The sequence below is a fragment of the Cucurbita pepo genome, chromosome 11 (genome assembly GCF_057944985.1).
Source record: "Cucurbita pepo subsp. pepo isolate OVF chromosome 11, ASM5794498v1, whole genome shotgun sequence".
Classification (NCBI taxonomy): Eukaryota; Viridiplantae; Streptophyta; class Magnoliopsida; order Cucurbitales; family Cucurbitaceae; genus Cucurbita; species Cucurbita pepo.
Window position 1 is genome coordinate 11,396,434 of NC_141808.1, and position 17,402 is coordinate 11,413,835.

The 17,402-nt window shown below is 40.7% G+C and overlaps 1 long non-coding RNA gene and 4 other non-coding genes across 5 annotated transcripts; 1 reads left to right on the plus strand and 4 right to left on the minus strand.

The window, feature by feature from the left end:
- Window positions 1-2,571: 2,571 nt before the first annotated feature.
- LOC147790273 (uncharacterized) lies at window positions 2,572-3,686 on the plus strand. Its single transcript, XR_015422816.1, has 2 exons — window positions 2,572-2,666; window positions 3,442-3,686. It is a non-coding gene; the product is annotated as an uncharacterized LOC147790273 (long non-coding RNA).
- Window positions 3,687-5,597: 1,911 nt separating this feature from the next.
- TRNAV-AAC (transfer RNA valine (anticodon AAC)) lies at window positions 5,598-5,671 on the minus strand. The gene has a single exon. It is a non-coding gene; the product is annotated as a tRNA-Val (tRNA).
- A 1,840-nt stretch (window positions 5,672-7,511) lies between these two features.
- Window positions 7,512-7,585, minus strand: TRNAV-AAC (transfer RNA valine (anticodon AAC)). The gene has a single exon. It is a non-coding gene; the product is annotated as a tRNA-Val (tRNA).
- Window positions 7,586-15,023: 7,438 nt separating this feature from the next.
- TRNAV-AAC (transfer RNA valine (anticodon AAC)) lies at window positions 15,024-15,097 on the minus strand. The gene has a single exon. It is a non-coding gene; the product is annotated as a tRNA-Val (tRNA).
- Window positions 15,098-15,918: 821 nt separating this feature from the next.
- On the minus strand, window positions 15,919-15,992 carry TRNAV-AAC (transfer RNA valine (anticodon AAC)). The gene has a single exon. It is a non-coding gene; the product is annotated as a tRNA-Val (tRNA).
- Between the last annotated feature and the right edge of the window lie 1,410 nt (window positions 15,993-17,402).

Here is a 17,402-nt window from a genome sequence, read left to right on the forward strand (position 1 = left end):
AAAATGTGTTGATGTTGGAATATTGAGGTTGTGCATAACCTCAATTGGTCTAGTGCAGTGAAGATATTCATGATCGTTTGAAAATGAAATTCTTGGTTGACTCGATCAGTCTCCAAGTGGGAGAATTGTTAGGTTATGGAGCCTGCTGCTTATTTATAGCTGAGCCAACGGTTATACATAGTAAAACTATATTTGGTAAATGACATTATAAAGTAAATTGTCATAAATAGTAAATAGCTATGTATAGTAAAAAGCTATATCGGGTAAAGCTATATATGGTAACTAGTTATATATAGTAGATGGTTATATCTGGTAAAGCTAAATATAGTAAGCTAAACCATATATATATCCCCTCGGGTAGAGCTTTGAAAATGTACTCTCTGTATTCTCTGTATTCTCTCCTACTGTACATACTTGAAGTCATCAATATAAATCCTTTAGCCAGAGTTCTCCTTGCATTTTCTCTATCCTGTTCTTTGTGTTCATCTAGATCGAGTGTGTGCGTTGTTGTGTGATTCTAACAAATGATCCATTCTGATTTGGCCTTGCCCAACTACCCAGCCACGACCAGACCTGAACACCCACGCCTCTCATTCGACTGTGCACGTGCTCGATGTGTGCTCTACCTCACTGCAGCTCAAACTCAGCTTAGCTTCGGCGCATGTGGTGGCTCATTCGGCTCGACTTCTTGGCTCGCTTTGGTGGGGCTTAATGGCTCGGGTCGGTGGCTTGGCAGCTCGACTTCTCAGCTTAGGCAGCCCAGTATACAAACTTTATACTGTCTCCTAAGTTTTCGACCATTCTAAAGGCATTTTTGACCATATTAAGAGTATTTAAGGTCGGTAAGACTCCCGTTAACTCAATTTTGGATAGTTTTAAGACTAATATTGGAAAAAGTCGATATGTTTATCTAGACTAAGATATAGATATGCCCTAGGTATACGATATGGGTTGACATTGGTCTAATTAAACGTTGAAGTATAGTCTTCTAAGAAACTATCGAGTAATTAGTAACTTCGGCCAAAGCCAACCAAGTGAGTGCCCCATGACCCCTACATGCACTATATTATTTATGTTACATGTAGGATCTTAAACAACTAATTATATGCTCAATGCGAATTCGAGAGCACGGTACTCAGACTTACCAAGCTCTAGGCTCTTCAACTTTCTCGTATAGGTCTAAAATGAATCCAGAACCTTTAGTGTGTTAGACTGACGTGATAACCAACTACACCACGACACCATTGGAAGCCTCACCAGAAGGTCAGCCTGTAACGACCCGGGAAAGATAGAAAGAAAAAGAAAATATTATATATATATATATATATATATATATATATATATATATATATATATAATAAATAAATGAAAATGAGAAAACGAAAATTAAAAAAAAAAAAAAAAAAAAAAAAAAAAAAAAAAAAAAAAAAAAAAAGCCCAGTCGCCGGAAAACCCGCGAGTTTTCCGGCGACCGCCGTGTTTCGCGGAACCCACGCGAAACGACGGCCACAGGACGCCCACCCTCAGCCCAGCATCTTCAGAACACCTGCAAAGGGAGAAAGGAGAGAAAAATTTCGAGAGAGAGAGAGAGATTTCGGACAAACGTCGGCGAGTGTTTAGTTTCTCCGACGAGCCCTCAAACCACCCTTAAACCGACACCAAATAACCTGTTACTACCGTAAGAGAGATCCCTAAGGAAAGCACAATAACTCAGGGACATTTGGTGTTATTTCGTAAGCGTCGTCGTCGGTAACCGAGGTCGGAAAGTTGGGTTTCTTAATCGATTCTTAGATCTATGGCTTTTAGGAGCTTTTAGGCCGCAAAACTCCCAAAAAGGAAAGAAGGACGACGAACAAAGAGGAAAAGAGAAGGAAGAGGACCGAAATCGGCAACGAAAACGCCGCGGGAAGGAGAGAGAAAACTCGCCGGAAAATCGGCCAAAGTCGGGTAAGGAAGACGAGATCCACGGATCCGGGTCAACCCGAACCCCGAACCCGGAAGAGCCAGCCCGTTTTCCCCCTTGGCCTCTGCCTTCGGCCCAGCCCAACTACAGCGGCCCAAACCTCAAACCGGCCCAGAAGCTACGGTTCAGTTGAACCAACCCAAACTAGACCCACGGTCCAATTGAGCCGGCCTGCAAACCAAACATTTGCGGCCCAGCCCAGTAAGCCGAGGCCCAACGTTTAGCCTTGGCCCAGTAGCCTTCCACAGCCCGCGACCCGAACCACGACCCGAACCGGACTGCGACCCGCGCTTCGACCCGACACTACCGCCCGACGTGGCTTTCTCTGCTGCTGCCACGTGTCACACAGCAGCGCAGCAGTCCTCGGCTCGGCTCGGCGCAAACGGCTCGGGCTCCCTCCGGTGACGCTCCGGCGGCTCCTCCGGCGGCTCCAGCGGCTGTTCGGCTCGGCTCACCTGTTTTCAGCCCGATTTCCACTGTTTCGACCCTCCCGGATCTGTTTTCGGCCCTGATTAAGGTATCCGAGGCCGTTTTAGAGCCGTATTTCACATTTATTAAATTAGGTAAATTAATTGTGAAATACTAACGGAAAGTGGTGAACGGTGTGATAGGAAAACAAACCCCAGCGAAGTAGGAAGCAGCTCTCACGGAACGGGAGCTTACGTTTAGCTATTTAGGGAGTACTTCGGCCGAGGCCAACCAAGTAAGTGGCCTTACTATAGGATAGGCTATATAAATTGTATGATGCTTGATGATATGTGCCAGTTTATACATATTTTGTTGAGTGACGCTTAATATGTTTGACGCACGTTGTGGCATTATGATGAGCATGATGATTGCATGATTTTTACCTTAATATGATGGTGTTTTCCATATTGAGCATGCTAGATGATGATGAGTGCCATATTGCATCATGTCGTTAGATCGACGTAGGACACAACCCTAAGAGCATGAAAATGATATTAATATAAATATCCACGATATGCGTTACCTAGAGTAACAAAGAGATGAGACTAGAGGGTTGTGTCAGAAGAGACATTACGATGGATTTAGAGGGACCTCATGCATTTTGTATGTTCATAAGCATAGGGCTACTTCCCCTAGAGATGATGAGTGCGGACGCGCACCTTATGATGAGCGCGAATGCGCACAGGTGCGAAAGCACACAGATGAGGGTGTTCATGAGGCGCATGACACTATGGGGTTCCGCTGACCTCTGGACGTCGCTACAGATTAGCTTGACCAGAGGGTCCAGGGGGTGTGCGAGCGCCCTGGGGACTCACACTCGCACGTGTGAGTCGTGTGTAGGGAAGTACTACACATCCAATTTGTCCGAGACTGGAGGCCACCCCTAAGATGATTGGAGATAGGTCCCTATTCATGATTGCATGTGTTTGCATTAGCATGGCCCCTATAGTGGGGTCACTTACTGAGTATTTCTTCGAAATACTCAGGCCGTGTGCCATATTGTTTTTCAGGTAAAGGCAAGGCTCCCATGTACGGTTGACGGTGGCATCGTGATCAGAGACTGTGGCGCGTGCATAGGATAGTTGCATATTTAAAATTCCTAGTCTTGGTTAGGATAGAGCGTTTGCATTTCATTCATTTATATTAATTAATTTGTAATCGTTTTATTTTGTCTTTTGAACTCCAGCATGATGTTTGAAACACGTAAGTCCGGCAGTGTTTTTCAATGTTTTAACGTATTCTGAAGTTTTAAATTTTTCCGCTAGTAAAGATGAGCATGCTTAGGTTTTTATTCTGCATTAGAGATGAGCATGAGACGTTAGTGGCGACTCTAGATATGTGGAAATTTAGGGTCGTTACACAGCCAAACTATCGAGTTAAGCTCAAACTTCCTAGAGCCTAAAGAAAAGCCCGTGGAAACCTACTAGGAACTGGATGCGACGACAGCCTACAAGTAGGCTGCTTACCAAGTACTTTTTTACTCACCGCATTTTAGATTTCTTTTTCAGGTCTTCGCTAACTGTCGCTCAAGGTTAGGGAGCGTTCGAGACCTGCATTGTCGCTTGAGGGTCGTTTATGAGTGTCGACCCAGTTAGTGTACTTCGGGTCTTTTATATTTCGTTCGAAACAATATCCCGAACTCTTTCTCCGTTTGTAACAAATTTTAACAACACTTGTTTGTGTTGCCTTTCAATTTGTTCTAGTCGAGGTGTTGTTTGATTTTAAATTGCATTATCTAAATGTTTAATTTAATTTTACTTTTAGTTTTATTTTCGTCACGGTTCGAGATTTGAAGCCTCGAAAATCACGTAACGAAAGACTCAATGACTCTTCGTCTAGCAAAAACCGTCTGTTGGACCAATCAACCTAGACCTCTGATACTAAGTTGAGTTCATAAGTTTCTTGGCTAAATCAAGCATATGACGTGCTCACAATCATTCCACCCTAGACCTTGTTGATTCGTACACGTATTTCTTCAGTAAAAGTCCAAACAATTAATTACATGCTCAATGTGTGTTTGAGGGCATGGTTCTCGGGCCTATAAGCTCCAAGGCTCTTAAACTTTCACGTAGAGGTCTAAAATGAATCAATGTGTGTTCGAGGGCACGGTTCCCGGGCTTACCAAGCTCTAAGGCTCTTAAACTTTCCCGTAGAGGTCAAAATTGAATCCAGATCATTATTATAAAAATAAAAATAAAAATAAAAATTGCAAAGATGGCGTTGCCCAGACTTGGGCTGGAGACCTTCAGTGTGTTAGACTGACGTGATAACCAACTACACCACGACACCGTTGGAAGCCTTACCCGAAGGTCAGCCAAACTATAGTGTTAAGCTCAAACTTCCTAGAGCCTAAAGAAAAGCCCGTGGAAACCTACTAGGAACTGGATGCGACGACAGCCTACAAGTAGGCTGCTTACCGAGTACTTTTTTACTCACCGCATTTTAGATTTCTTTTTCAAGTCTACGCTAACTGTCGTTCGAGGTGGGGGAGTGTTCGAGAGCTGCATTGTCGCTTGAGGGTCGTTTATGAGTGTCGACCCGGTTTGTGTACTTCGGGTCTTTTACATTTCGTTCGAAAGAGTATCCCAAACTCTTTCTCCGTTTGTAACAAATTTTAACAACACTTGTTTGTGTTGCCTTTCAATTTGTTCTAGTCGAGGTGTTGTTTGATTTTAAATTACATTATCTAAATGTTTAATTTAATTTTACTTTTAGTTTTATTTTCGTCACGGTTCGAGAATTGAAGCCTCGAAAATCACGTAACGAAAGATTCAATGACTCTTCGTCTAGCAAAAACCGTCTGTTGGACCAATCAACCTAGACCTCTTATACTAAGTTGAGTTCATAAGTTTCTTGGCTAAATCAAGGATATGACGTGCTCACAATCATTCCACCCTAGTCCTTGTTGATTCGTACACGTATTTCTTCAATAAAAGTCCAAACAATTAATTACATTCGCAACGTGTGTTCGAGGGCACGGTTCTCGGGCCTATAAGATCCAAGGCTCTTAAACTTTCACGTAAAGGTCTAAAATGTATCAATGTGTGTTTGAGGGCACGGTTCCCGGGCTTACCAAGCTCTAAGGCTCTCTAACTTTCCCGTAGAGGTCCAAAATGAATCAAGATCATTATTATAAAAATAAAAATAAAAATAAAAATTGCAAAGATGGCGTCGCCCAAACTTGAACTGGAGACCTTCAGTGTGTTAGACTGACGTGATAACCAACTACACTACGACACCGTTTGAAGTCTCACCAGAAGGTCAGCCAAACTATAGAGTTAAGCCCAAACTTCCTAGAGCCTAAAGAAAAGCCCGTGGAAACCTACCAGGAACTGGATGCGACGACAGCCTACAAGTAGGTTGCTTACCGAGTACTTTTTTACTCACCTCATTTTATATTTCTTTTTCAGGTCTTCGCTAACTGTCGCTCGAGGTGGGGGAGGCTTCGAGAGCTGCATTGTCTCTTGAGGGTCGTTTATGAGTGTCGAATCGGTTTGTGTACTTCGGGTCTTTTACATTTTGTTCGAAACAGTATCCCCAACTCTTTCTCCGTTAGTAACAAATTTTAACAACACTTGTTTGTTTTGGCTTTCAATTTCTTCTAGTCGAGGTGTTGTTTGATTTTAAATTGCATTATCTAAATGTTTAATTTAATTTTACTTTTAGTTTTCTTTTCGTCACGGTTCGAGATTTGAAGCCTCGAAAATCACGTAACGAAAGACTCAATGACTCTTCGTCTAGCAAAAACCGTCTGTTGGACCAATCAACCTAGACCTCTTATACTAAGTTGAGTTCATAAGTTTCTTGGCTAAATCAAGCATATGACGTGCTCACAATTATTCCACCCTAGTCCTTGTTGATTCGTACACGTATTTCTTCAGTAAAAGTCCAAACAATTAATTACATGCTCAATGTGTGTTTGAGGGCATGGTTCTCGGGCCTATAAGCTCCAAGGCTCTTAAACTTTCACGTAGAGGTCTAAAATGAATCAATGTGTGTTCGAGGGCACGGTTCCCGGGCTTACCAAGCTCTAAGGCTCTTAAACATTCCCGTAGAGGTCCAAATTGAATCCAGATCATTATTATAAAAATAAAAATAAAAATAAGAATTGCAAAGATGGCGTTGCCAAGACTTGAACCAGAGACCTTCAATTTGTTAAACTGACGTGATAACCAACTACACCACGATAGCATTGGAAGTTTTACCCGAAGGTCAGCCAAACTATAGAGTTAAGCCCAAACTTCCTAGAGCCTAAAGAAAAGCCCGTGGAAACCTACCAGGAACTGGATGCGACGACAGCCTACAAGTAGGCTGCTTACCGAGTAGTTTTTTACTCACCGCATTTTAGATTTCTTTTTCAAGTCTTCGCTAACTGTCGTTCGAGGTGGGGGAGTGTTCGAGAGCTGCATTGTCGCTTGAGGGTCGTTTATGAGTGTCGACCCGGTTTGTGTACTTCGGGTTTTTTACATTTCGTTCGAAACAGTATCCCGAACTCTTTCTCCGTTTGTAACAAATTTTAACAACACTTGTTTGTGTTGCCTTTCAATTTGTTCTAGTCGAGGTGTTGTTTTATTTTAAATTGCATTATCTAAATGTTTAATTTAATTTTACTTTTAGTTTTATTTTCGTCACGGTTCGAGATTTGAAGCCTCGAAAATCACGTAACGAAAGATTCAATGACTCTTCGTCTAGCAAAAACCGTCTGTTGGACCAATCAACCTAGACCTCTGATACTAAGTTGAGTTCATAAGTTTCTTGGCTAAATCAAGCATATGACGTGCTCACAATCATTCCACCCTAGTCCTTGTTGATTCGTACACGTATTTCTTCAATAAAAGTCCAAACAATTAATTACATGCTCAATGTGTGTTCGAGGGCACGGTTCTCGGGCCTATAAGCTCCGAAGCTCTTAAACTTTCACGTAGAGGTCTAAAATGAATCAATGTGTGTTCGAGGGCACGGTTCCCGGGCTTACCAAGCTGTAAGGCTCTCTAACTTTCCCGTAGAGGTCCAAAATGAATCCAGATCATTATTATAAAAATAAAAAAAAAAATAAAAATAAAAATAAAAATTGCAAAGATGGCGTCGCCCAGACTTTAACTGGAGACCTTCAGTGTGTTAGACTGACGTGATAACCAACTACACCACGACACCGCTTGAAGCCTTACCAGAAGGTCAGCCAAACTATAGATTTAAGCCCAAACTTCCTAGAGCCTAAAGAAAAGCCCGTGGCAACCAACAAGGAACTGGATGCGACGACAGCCTACAAGTAGGCTGCTTACCGAGTACTTTTTTACTCACCGCATTTTAGATTTCTTTTTCAGGTCTTCGCTAACTGTCGCTCGAGGTGGGGGAGCGTTCGAGAGCTGCATTGTCGCTTGAGGGTCGTTTATGACTGTCGACCCGGTTTGTGTACTTCGGGTCTTTTACATTTCGTTCGAAACAGTATCCCGAACTCTTTCTCCGTTTGTAACAAATTTTAACAACACTTGTTTGTGTTGCCTTTCAATTTGTTCTAGTCGAGGTGTTGTTTGATTTTAAATTGCATTATCTAAATGTTTAATTTAATTTTACTTTTAGTTTTATTTTCGTCACGGTTCGAGATTTGAAGACTCGAAAATCACGTAACGAAAGACTCAATGACTCTTCGTCTAGCAAAAACCGTATGTTGGACCAATCAACCTAGACCTCTGATACTAAGTTGAGTTCATAAGTTTCTTGGCTAAATCAAGCATATGACGTGCTCACAATCATTCCACCCTAGTCCTTGTTGATTCGTACACGTATTTCTTCAATAAAAGTCCAAACAATTAATTACATTCGCAACGTGTGTTCGAGGGCACGGTTCTCGGGCCTATAAGATCCAAGGCTCTTAAACTTTCACGTAAAGGTCTAAAATGAATCAATGTGTGTTCGAGGGCACGGTTCCCGGGCTTACCAAGCTCTAAGGCTCTCTAACTTTCCCGTAGAGGTCCAAAATAAATCCAGATCATTATTATAAAAATAAAAATAAAAATAAAAATAAAAATTGCAAAGATGGCTTCGCCTAGACTTGAACTGGAGAACTTTAGTGTGTTAGACTGACGTGATAACCAACTACACCACGACACCGTTTGAACCTTTACTAGAAGGGCAGCCAAACTATAGAGTTAAGCCCAAACTTCCTAGAACCTAAAGAAAAGCCCGTGGAAACCTACCAGGAACTGGATGCGACGACAGCCTACAAGTAGGTTGCTTACCGAGTACTTTTTTACTCACCGCATTTTAGATTTCTTTTTCAGGTCTTCGCTAACTGTCGCTCGAGGTGGGGGAGCGTTCGAGAGCTGCATTGTCGCTTGTGGGTCGTTTATGACTGTCGACCCGGTTTGTGTACTTCGGGTCTTTTACATTTTGTTCGAAACAGTATCCCCAACTCTTTCTCCGTTTGTAACAAATTTTAACAACACTTGTTTGTGTTGCCTTTCAATTTGTTCTAGTCGAGGTGTTGTTTGATTTTAAATTTCATTATCTAAATGTTTAATTTAATTTTACTTTTAGTTTTTTTTCGTCACGGTTCGAGATTTGAAGACTCGAAAATCACGTAACGAAAGACTCAATGACTATTCGTCTAGCAAAAACCGTCTGTCGGACCAATCAACCTAGACCTCTGATACTAAGTTGAGTTCATAAGTTTCTTGGCTAAATCAAGCATATGACGTGCTCACAATCATTCCACCCTAGTTCTTGTTGATTCGTACATGTATTTCTTCAATAAAAGTCCAAACAATTAATTACATGCTCAATGTGTGTTCGAGGGCACGGTTCTCGGGCCTATAAGCTCCAAAGCTCTTAAACTTTCACGTAGAGGTCTAAAATGAATCAATGTGTGTCAGAGGGCACGGTTCTCGGGCTTACCAAGCTCTAAGGCTCTCTAACTTTCCCGTAGAGGTCCAAAATGAATCCAGATCATTATTATAAAAATAAAAATAAAAATTGCAAAGATGGCGTCGCCCAGACTTTAAATGGAGACCTTCAGTGTGTTAACGTGATAACCAACTACACCACGACACCATTGGAAGCCTCATCAGAAGGTCAGCCAAACTATAGAGTTAAGACCAAACTTCCTAGAGCCTAAAGAAAAGCCCGTGGAAACCTACCAGGAACTGGATGCGACAACAGCCTACAAGTAGGTTGCTTACCGAGTACTTTTTTACTCACCTCATTTTATATTTTTTTTTCAGGTCTTCGCTAACTGTCGCTCGAGGTGGGGGAGCGTTCGAGAGCTGCATTGTCGCTTGAGGGTCGTTTATGAGTGTCGACCCGGTTTGTGTACTTCGGGTCTTTTACATTTTTTTCGAAACAGTATCCCCAACTCTTTCTCCGTTTGTAACAAATTTTAACAACAATTGTTTGTGTTGCCTTTCAATTTGTTCTAGTCGAGGTGTTGTTTGATTTTAAATTGCATTATCTAAATGTTTAATTTAATTTTACTTTTAGTTTTATTTTTGTCACGGTTCGAGATTTGAAGCCTCGAAAATCACGTAATGAAAGACTCAATGACTCTTCGTCTAGCAAAAACCGTATGTTGGACCAATCAACCTAGACCTCTGATACTAAGTTGAGTTCATAAGTTTCTTGGCTAAATCAAGCATATGACGTGCTCACAATCATTCCACCCTAGTCCTTGTTGATTCGTACACGTATTTCTTCAATAAAAGTCCAAACAATTAATTACATGCTCAATGTGTTTTCGAGGGTACGGTTCTCGGGCCTATAAGATCCAAGGCTCTTAAACTTTCACGTAAAGGTCTAAAATGAATCAATGTGTGTTCGAGGGCACGGTTCCCGGGCTTACCAAGCTCTAAGGCTCTCTAACTTTCCCGTAGAGGTCCAAAATAAATCCAGATCATTATTATAAAAATAAAAATAAAAATAAAAATTGCAAAGATGGCTTCGCCTAGACTTGAACTGGAGACCTTTAGTGTGTTAGACTGACGTGATAACCAACTACACCACGACACCATTTGAACCCTCACCAGAAGAGCAGCCAAACTATAGAGTTAAGCCCAAACTTCCTAGAGCCTAAAGAAAAGCCCGTGGAAACCTACCAGGAACTGGATGCGACGACAGCCTACAAGTAGGTTGCTTACCGAGTACTTTTTTACTCACCGCATTTTAGATTTCTTTTTCAGGTCTTCGCTAACTGTCGCTCGAGGTGGGGGAGCGTTCGAGAGCTGCATTGTCGCTTGAGGGTCGTTTATGAGTGTCGACCCGGTTTGTGTACTTCGGGTCTTTTACATTTCGTTCGAAACAGTATCCCGAACTCTTTCTCCATTTGTAACAAATTTTAACAACACTTGTTTTTGTTGCCTTTATATTTGTTCTAGTCAAGGTGTTGTTTGATTTTAAATTGCATTATCTAAATGTTTAATTTAATTTTACTTTTAGTTTTATTTTCATCACGGTTCGAGATTTGAAGCCTCGAAAATCACGTAACGAAAGACTCAATGACTCTTCGTCTAGCAAAAACCGTATGTTGGACCAATCAACCTAGACCTCTGATACTAAGTTGAGTTCTTAAGTTTCTTGGCTAAATCAAGCATATGACGTGCTCACAATCATTCCACCCTAGTCCTTGTTGATTCGTACACGTATTTCTTCAATAAAAGTCCAAACAATTAATTACATGCTCAATGTGTGTTCGAGGGTACGGTTCTCGGGCTTATAAGATCCAAGGCTCTTAAACTTTCACGTAAAGGTCTAAAATGAATCAATGTGTGTTCGAGGGCACGGTTCCCGGGCTTACCAAGCTCTAAGGCTCTCTAACTTTCCCGTAGAGGTCCAAAATAAATCCAGATCATTATTATAAAAATAAAAATAAAAATAAAAATTGCAAAGATGGCTTCGCCTAGACTTGAACTGGAGACCTTTAGTGTGTTAGACTGACGTGATAACCAACTACACCACGACACCGTTTGAACCTTCACTAGAAGGGCAGCCAAACTATAGAGTTAAGCCCAAACTTCCTAGAGCCTAAAGAAAAGCCCGTGGAAACCTACCAGGAACTGGATGCGACGACAGCCTACAAGTAGGTTGCTTACCGAGTACTTTTTTACTCACCGCATTTTAGATTTCTTTTTCAGGTCTTCGCTAACTGTCGCTCGAGGTGGGGGAGCGTTCGAGAGCTGCATTGTCGCTTGTGGGTCGTTTATGACTGTCGACCCGGTTTGTTTACTTCGGGTCTTTTACATTTTTTTCGAAACAGTATCCCCAACTCTTTCTCCGTTTGTAACAAATTTTAACAACACTTGTTTGTGTTGCCTTTCAATTTGTTCTAGTCGAGGTGTTGTTTGATTTTAAATTGCATTATCTAAATGTTTAATTTAATTTTACTTTTAGTTTTATTTTCGTCACGGTTCGAGATTTGAAGACTCGAAAATCACGTAACGAAAGACTCAATGACTCTTCGTCTAGCAAAAACCGTCTGTCGGATTAATCAACCTAGACCTCTGATACTAAGTTGAGTTCATAAGTTTCTTGGCTAAATCAAGCATATGACGTGCTCACAATCATTCCACCCTAGTTCTTGTTGATTCGTACATGTATTTCTTCAATAAAAGTCCAAACAATTAATTACATGCTCAATGTGTGTTCGAGGGCACGGTTCTCGGGCCTATAAGCTCCAAAGCTCTTAAACTTTCACGTAGAGGTCTAAAATGAATCAATGTGTGTCAGAGGGCACGGTTCTTGGGCTTACCAAGCTCTAAGGCTCTCTAACTTTCCTGTAGAGGTCCAAAATGAATCCAGATCATTATTATAAAAATAAAAATAAAAATCGCAAAGATGGCGTCGCCCAGACTTTAAATGGAGACCTTCAGTGTGTTAACGTGATAACCAACTACACCACGACACCATTGGAAGCCTCATCAGAAGGTCAGCCAAACTATAGAGTTAAGACCAAACTTCCTAGAGCCTAAAGAAAAGCCCGTGGAAACCTACCAGGAACTGGATGCGACGACAGCCTACAAGTAGGTTGCTTACCGAGTACTTTTTTACTCACCTCATTTTATATTTTTTTTTCAGGTCTTCGCTAACTGTCGCTCGAGGTGGGGGAGCGTTCGAGAGCTGCATTGTCGCTTGAGGGTCGTTTATGAGTGTCGACCCGGTTTGTGTACTTCGGGTCTTTTACATTTCGTTCGAAACAGTATCCCCAACTCTTTCTCCGTTTGTAACAAATTTTAACAACACTTGTTTGTGTTGCCTTTCAATTTGTTCTAGTCGAGGTGTTGTTTGATTTTAAATTGCATTATCTAAATGTTTAATTTAATTTTACTTTTAGTTTTATTTTTGTCACGGTTCGAGATTTGAAGCCTCGAAAATCACGTAACGAAAGACAAAATGACTCTTCGTCTAGCAAAAACCGTATGTTGGACCAATCAACCTAGACCTCTGATACTAAGTTGAGTTCATAAGTTTCTTGGCTAAATCAAGCATATGACGTGCTCACAATCATTCCACCCTAGTCCTTGTTGATTCGTACACGTATTTCTTCAATAAAAATCCAAACAATTAATTACATGCTCAATGTGTGTTCGAGGGTACGGTTCTCGGGCCTATACGATCCAAGGCTCTTAAACTTTCACGTAAAGGTCTAAAATGAATCAATGTGTGTTCGAGGGCACGGTTCCCGGGCTTACCAAGCTCTAAGGCTCTCTAACTTTCCCGTAGAGGTCCAAAATAAATCCAGATCATTATTTTAAAAATAAAAATAAAAATAAAAATTTCAAAGATGGCTTCGCCTAGACTTGAACAGGAGACCTTTAGTGTGTTAGACAGACGTGATAACCAACTACACCACGACACCGTTTGAACCCTCACCAGAAGGGCAGCCAAACTATAGAGTTAAGCCCAAACTTCCTAGAGCCTAAAGAAAAGCCCGTGGAAACCTACCAGGAACTGGATGCGACGACAGCCTACAAGTAGGTTGCTTACCGAGTACTTTTTTACTCACCGCATTTTAGATTTCTTTTTCAGGTCTTCGCTAACTGTCGCTCGAGGTGGGGGAGCGTTCGAGAGCTGCATTGTCGCTTGAGGGTCGTTTATGAGTGTCGACCCGGTTTGTGTACTTCGGGTCTTTTACATTTCGTTCGAAACAGTATCCCGAACTCTTTCTCCATTTGTAACAAATTTTAACAACACTTGTTTGTGTTGCCTTTCAATTTTTTCTAGTCGAGGTGTTGTTTGATTTTAAATTGCATTATCTAAATGTTTAATTTAATTTTACTTTTAGTTTTATTTTCGTCACAGTTCGAGATTTGAAGACTCGAAAATCACGTAACGAAAGACTCAATGACTCTTCGTCTAGCAAAAACCGTCTGTTGGACCAATCAACCTAGACCTCTGATACTATGTTGAGTTCATAAGTTTCTTGGCTAAATCAAGCATATGACGTGCTCACAATCATTCCACCCTAGTCCTTGTTGATTCGTACACGTATTTCTTCAATAAAAATCCAAACAATTAATTACATGCTCAATGTGTGTTCGAGGGTACGGTTCTCGGGCCTATAAGATCCAAGGCTCTTAAACTTACACGTAGAGGTCTAAAATGAATCAATGTGTGTTCGAGGGCACGGTTCCCGGGCTTACCAAGCTCTAAGGCTCTTAAACTTTCCCGTAGAAATCTAAAATGAATCCAGATCATTATTTTAAAAATAAAAATAAAAATAAAAATTGCAAAGATGGCGTCGCCCAGACTTGAACTGGAGACCTTTAGTGTGTAAGACTTACGTGATAACCAACTACACCATAACACCGTTGGAAGCCTTACCAGAAGATTAGCCAAACTATAGAGTTAAGCCCAAACTTCCTAGAGCCTAAAGAAAAGCCCGTGGAAACCTACCAGGAACTGGATGCGACAACAGCCTACAAGTAGGCTGCTTACCGAGTACTTTTTTACTCACCGCATTTTAGATTTCTTTTTCAGGTCTTCGCTAACTGTCGCTCGAGGTGGGGGAGCGTTCGAGAGCTGCATTATCGCTTGAGGGTCGTTTATGAGTGTCGACCCGGTTTGTGTACTTCGGGTCTTTTACATTTCGTTCGAAACAGTATCCTGAACTCTTTCTCCATTTGTAACAAATTTTAGTAACACTTGTTTGTGTTGCCTTTCAATTTGTTTTAGTCGAGGTGTTGTTTGATTTTAAATTGCATTATCTAAATGTTTAATTTAATTTTACTTTTAGTTTTATTTTCGTCACGATTCGAGATTTGAAGCATCAAAAATCACGTAACGAAAGACTCAATGACTCTTCGTCTAGCAAAAACCGTCTGTTGGACCAATCAGCCTAAACCTCTGATACTATGTTGAGTTCATAAGTTTCTTGGCTAAATCAAGCATATGACGTGCTCACAATCATTCCACCCTAGTCCTTGTTGATTCGTACACGTATTTCTTCAATAAAAGTCCAAACAATTAATTACATGCTCAATGTGTGTTCGAGGGCACGGTTCTCGGGCTTACCAAGCTCTAAGGCTCTTAAACTTTCCCGTAGAGGTCCAAAATGAATCCAGATCATTATTATAATAAATAAAAATAAAAATAAAAATTGCAAAGATGGCGTCGCCCAGACTTGAACTGGAGACCTTCAGTGTGTTAGACTGACGTGATAACCAACTACACCACGACACCGTTGGGAGGCTCACCAGAAGGTCAAACAAACTATAGAGTTAAGCCCAAACTTCCTAGAGCCTAAAGAAAAGCCCATGGAAACCTACCAGGAACTGGATGCGACGACAACTTTCAAGTAGGCTGTTTATCGAGTACTTTTTTACTCATCGCATTTTAGATTTCTTTTTCAGGTCTTCGCTAACTGTCGCTCGAGGTGGGGGAGCGTTCGAGAGCTGCATTGTCGCTTGAAGGTCGTTTATGAGTGTCAACCCGTTTTGTGTACTTCGGGTCTTTTATATTTCGTTCAAAACAGTATCCCAAACTCTTTCTCCGTTTGTAACAAATTTTAACAACACTTGTTTGTGTTGCCTTTCAATTTGTTCTAGTCGAGGTGTTGTTTGATTTTAAATTGCATTATCTAAATGTTTAATTTAATTTTACTTTTAGTTTTATTTTCGTCACGATTCGAGATTTGAAGCCTCGAAAATCACGTAACGAAAGACTCAATGACTCTTCGTCTACTAAAAACCGTCTGTTGGACCAATCAGCCTAAACCTCTGATACTAAGTTGAGTTTATAAGTTTCTTGGCTAAATCAAGCATATGAATTCCACCCTAGTCCTTGTTGATTCGTACATGTATTTCTTCAATAAAAGTCCAAACAATTAATTACATGCTCAATGTGTGTTCGAGGGCACGATTCTCGGGCCTATAAGCTTCAAGGCTCTTAAACCTTCACGTGGAGGTCTAAAATGAATCAATGTTTTTTTGAGGGCACGGTTCCCGGGCTTACCAAGCTCTAAGGCTCTTAAACTTTCCCGTAGAGGTTCAAAATTGCAAAGATGGCGTCGCCCAGACTTGAACTGGAGACCTTCAGTGTGTTAGACTGACGTGATAACCAACTACACCACGACACCGTTGGAAGCCTCACCATAAGGTCAGCCAAACTATAGAGTTAAGCCCAAACTTCCTTGAGCCTAAAGAAAAGCCCGTGGAAACCTACCAGGAACTGGATGCGACGACAGCCTACAAGTAGGCTGCTTACCGAGTACTTTTTTATTCGCCGCATTTTAGATTTCTTTTTCAGGTCTTCGCTAACTGTCGCTCGAGGTGGGGGAGCATTCGAGAGCTGCATTGTCACTTGAGGGTCGTTTATGAGTGTCGACCCTGTTTGTGTACTTCGGGTCTTTTATATTTCGTTCGAAACGGTGAACTCTTTCTCCGTTTGTAACAAATTTTAACAACACTTGTTTGTGTTGGCTTTCAATTTGTTCTAGTCGAGGTGTTGTTTGATTTTAAATTGCATTATCTAAATGTTTAATTTAATTTTACTTTTAGTTTTATTTTCGTCACGGTTCGAGATTTGAAGCCTCGAAAATCATGTAACGAAAGACTCAATGACTCTTCGTCTAGCAAAAACCGTTTGTTGGACCAATCAACCTAGACCTCTGATACTAAGTTGAGTTCATAAGTTTCTTGGCTAAATCAAGCATATGACGTGCTCACAATCATTCCACCCTAGTCCTTGTTGATTCGTACACGTATTTCTTCAATAAAAGTCCAAACAATTAATTACATGCTCAATGTGTGTTCGAGGGCACGGTTCTCGGGCCTATAAGCTCCAAGGCTCTTAAACTTTCACGTAGAGGTCTAAAATGAATGAATGTGTGTTCGAGGGCACGGTTCCCAAGCTCTAAGGCTCTTAAACTTTCTCGTAGAGGTCCAAAATGAATCCAGATCATTATTAAAAAAATAAAAATAAAAATAAAAATTGCAAAGATGGCATCGCCCAAACTTGAACTGGAGACCTTCAGTTTGTTAAACTGACGTGATAACCAACTACACCACGACATTGTTGGAAGCCTCACCATAAGGTCAGCCAAACTATAGAGTTTAGCCTTGTAATAGCCAAAAATAAATAAAGAAATAAAGAAATAAAAATAATTATTAAAAAAAATAGTTAAAATAATAAAATAATAAATAAATAAATAAAAATTAAAAGAAGAAAAACATTTTGTAACGGATCCCTCCTCCTTCCTTCAATCTCTCACCACTCCTTCCCTAAAATTAAATCTGGCAACAAATCAATCTCTTTTCTGTAAAAACTAAATGGAGATTTACCTAAAATTCTTCCTTCCTACAAAAACAAATAGAAAAAGAAAAGAAAAGGTTTAAGCAGACTAGCTCCCCAGGAGGAGATATATCATTTAAAGAGGTTAGTATGCTAAATCTTCCTTTTATTTTATTAAATAATATTAATTTGGTTACAATTATTTAGTTTTATATTAGAGATTAAATGAAAAGAATTGTGTATGAGTTTAGGAAAT